Genomic DNA, 3,995 nt, shown 5'->3' with positions numbered 1-3,995 from the left:
ATCATCAACCATGTGCTTTAGAATGTGCTTCATGCACAATGTGCTTTAGAATGGCACTAGGGCTACATCAAAACATCAATCTACCTAGTAGAATGGCCCTAGGGCCATCTTGTACCCCCTTTGTGCCAACTATTGGTGCATGGTAGAATGGTCCTAGGGCCATGCATAATATATCAAGAATGTGCATGGTAGAATTGCACTAGGGCCATTCTATAACCCCTTGTTCATAGTAGGATGATGCTAGGACCATTCTTCTATGCACAATGTGCTTTAGCATGGCCGTAGGGTTACATCAAAATATAAATCCACCTAGCAGAGTGACCTTAGGGCTGTTTTGTATTTCCTTGTGTCAACTATTGGTGCATGGTAGAATGGTCCTTGGGCCATTCTCTACCCCTTGCATACATACCCTTGCATACATAACATATCAAGAATGTACGTGGTAAAATGGCCCTAGGGCCATTCTATACCCCCTTGTTCATAGCAGAATGGCCCCAGGGCCATTCTTCCATGCACAATGTGGTTTAGAATAGCCCTAGGGTCATTCTACCATACTCAATGTGCTTGAAAAAATGGCCCGAGGGCCATTCTACAATGCACATTATGCTTGGAGGAATGGCCCTTGGGCCATTCTATGCCCCCTTGTTCATGGTAGAATGGCCCTTGGACCATTCCATGACCACTTGTTCCAAATTAAAACATCAATTTGCATGATAAAATGGCCCTAGGGACATTCGACCATTCACATTTTAAATCTCTCTCCCGAATTTGAATTTTTTGCTGAACTTTTTTCTCAAAATTTTGAAAAATTGAAATTTTCCTCAAAATTTAAAATTTGAAATTCTTCCCAAAATCATAGTTTATAGTTCAAATCACATAAATCAAAGTTCAAGTTTAAAAATTCAAATTCAAAACTAATTGCACTTTTGAGATCAGTTTGATATTTTAATAAATCGTCTTCTCTTTTATTTTAAATTTTCCCGCACACGCATCAAGGGCCATCTACATCGACTTGCGCCATTCAATCATTTCAAACATAGGTGCACACAACCACCCGCCCTTTTCACGATTTGTATTATTTTTTAAATTTAAGTTAACTATTTAGTTAATTAACTACTAATTAACTAACTAATAGATTATTAATTACTTAATTAAAATTAATTAAACATTAGTTAATACAAAAATATAGAAACTAACATGTAAGCTGCTTCGTCTTCTTTCTTTTTCTTGTTGCTACTGTAACAATGTGTGTTTGTGAGGGAGGAAGTATGTGTGTGTGCACAGGCAGGAAACAAAGAGAGAAGTAGAGAGCATGTATGTGTGTGTGTACAGGTAGAGAGAGAGAGAGAGAGAGAGGGCAACAAAGAAAGAAAGAAGTTCTATGAGACCATTGTTTGAGAGATAGGTACCTGTGAGGGAGACAAACACAAACCTATCATACTTCAATCTTTCTGATCTGCACCAACTGGATGCTGTGTATGCGGCAATCGCAGCACCAAATCAAACCTTGGGCACTGAAAATCTTTCCCAATTTTTAATAAAGAACAACAGGAAGCCATATGCTCAGACTGTGGGTCTGCTGTCCCTCGTCATCTGCGTTCATATCCCACAACATCGCCTCAGACTCACAGAACCCAAGTCACTAAAAAGCTCAGCATCTGTAAATGCTCAAACCTTTAATCAGAACCTCATCAACCATGTGCTCCAAGCTACCGGTACCCCTGCACACCCTTACCAGCTAATCACCGCCTATATTTTTACCAGCTTTTTTGTGACTTGGGTTGTGTGAGTGTGAGGCGATGTTGTGGGATGATCATATGAAGGCAGACGAGGACGACGACCAGAGGAGGACCCACTGTCGGCGTCGTGAGGGTGAGGATTTCGCTTCCCCTAATTCTTTGTTAAAAATTGGCGAAGGTTCTCAGTGCCCGCGGTTTGATCTAGTCCACTTGCAGATCAGAAAGATTGAAGCATGATAGGTTTGCGTTTGTATCCTTCACAGATACCCACCTCTCAAACAATGCAAACTCCAACGAAAGATTGAAGTAAGGGAACGAAAAAAGGAGCTCGTTTCTGTCAAGAACTCAACAAGCTCTCTGAGAATTGCCTGGAACTCTGGCTTGAAAGTGGCTGTGGAAGCTGGCGAGCTATTGGCAAGGATGGACAGTGAGTGGTAAGTGGAGACTTTGATCTCTCGAGCAGCTAATCCACAGTTGATGTTGGTAATGGCAGAGATGGGTCCCTGAGGCTAGTCGTTTCCTACAAGAATTGCCGATATACGAGTGGCGTTATATGTTATCTTTCACCCACTTCTTTCTTTCATCCAAGCTTGTGCTCCCAGGGACACTCACAATCAAATCAATATCTGAATTAGCAAAGGCTTGCACACCCGAATTAGCACTGCCATCGTAAATCCTTGCATAACGTATGCGTTTGGAAAGCAGAAGCTTAAGAATCTTCTCGGGTGGTAGTCCATGTAGGGGTTGGGACTGCTGGTCGTAGGCGTTTGCATTTCAGCCCCATATCCGCTTCTATCTTTCCAAAATATCCGAACCCTGCAATGTAAATTCCAAGTAGCCTTAGTCCTTCACCACCCTCTCAATAAAGATACCTTGCTCTACACAACAACAAGCCTCTAAAGTCACTAATACCAATTAAACTCTTACCCTCATTGCTCTCTACAACATGCATGTAAGGTTATAGATGAGTCACTAATTATACCAATCCAACTCATTTCTTGCATTCCCATACTAAAGTTATAGATGAGTCACCAATACCAATCCAACTCATTTCTTGCATTCAAAAACATTTAAAAAAATATAGTAAGCATTAGATTTAGTATGTGGATGTGCTCCACTAGAAACTAGAGTAGACTCATTTGTAGAGCACACACATGAGATAGGAAGAAACAAACAAGTAAGTGCATGATTGTAAGTGTGGAGCCTAGACTAGATTTTAAATTACATTCATATAATTCATTACAAGAATTGCGTTAACATTGGAAGAATTGATTAAAAGAATTGCATTCATATAATTGATTAGAAGAATTGCATTGATATAATTGGTTAGAAGAATTGTATTAACATTGGAAGAATTGCATTTTTGATTATTTGAACATTACCAAAATAAATATTGGATCAAAGAAAAAAATAAAAATTTGAGACTATGGAAGTTATAGACCTTGAAATGAGACGCTTACCTATAGGTAACATCCCCTGCATAAAGACAACAAGGGAGAAACAATTGGTACTTGCATTATGGAGAACCATGGCTTCCTTTTTGAAGTCACAATAGAGATATACATGCTGCTTTTGAGCTTATATCATGTGAGCTCCACATTTTTTTGTTTCCATTACATAAAGTACTCTCAATTTTATAATTGAGCATTACTTTTGTTATCGATTTCCATATTATGATTCATTCATCTATCACTATAGTGTTGCTTTACATCTTTGTCTATTTATCAGATGCAATGCGAAACTTTTTAAAATTCTAATTACAATTCATAGTTTACTTAGTATTGACAATGATCACTTTTTTTCTAAACATTATTTATAAATTCTAGCTACAATTTATAATTTGCTTAGTATTGACAATACTTGCTCTCTCTCTCTCTCTCTCTCTCTCTCTCTCTCTCTCTCTCTCACACACACACACACACACACACACAACCTACATTCTGAAAAGCATACACATGGCTAACTATACACATGACTTAATGATGACTACTGGGTTTCACACACATGAACTACCTATATATTTAAAATCATACACATGATTAATTAACAATGACTATTGGGATTTCAAAAAAGTTTTATGATGACTATTGGGCTTCCAAAAAATGTTTCTATATACTGGTTAATTTTACTTGACAAAACATTTTATAAACATGAGGTTCTCCATTATCTCTTCAAATGAAAATTGAAAATTGATAAATTAAAAACCACATAAATCTAGACTGTGATGGTGTTGAAAAAATTTCTTGAATGTTTAAG

At 37.9% G+C, this 3,995-nt stretch overlaps 1 long non-coding RNA gene across 1 annotated transcript; it reads right to left on the bottom strand.

The window, feature by feature from the left end:
* Window positions 1-1,143: 1,143 nt before the first annotated feature.
* LOC147626535 (uncharacterized) lies at window positions 1,144-3,616 on the bottom strand. The gene is made up of 2 exons (XR_015268663.1): window positions 3,200-3,616; window positions 1,144-2,555 (listed from the first exon to the last, which is right to left on the bottom strand). It is a non-coding gene; the product is annotated as an uncharacterized LOC147626535 (long non-coding RNA).
* Between the last annotated feature and the right edge of the window lie 379 nt (window positions 3,617-3,995).

The sequence above is a fragment of the Cibotium barometz genome, chromosome 22 (assembly GCF_041138505.1).
Source record: "Cibotium barometz isolate CiBa-2024 chromosome 22, ASM4113850v1, whole genome shotgun sequence".
Classification (NCBI taxonomy): domain Eukaryota; kingdom Viridiplantae; phylum Streptophyta; class Polypodiopsida; order Cyatheales; family Cibotiaceae; genus Cibotium; species Cibotium barometz.
The sequence above is the reverse complement of the archived record's forward strand: the minus strand, read 5'-3'. Positions and strand labels throughout refer to the sequence as shown.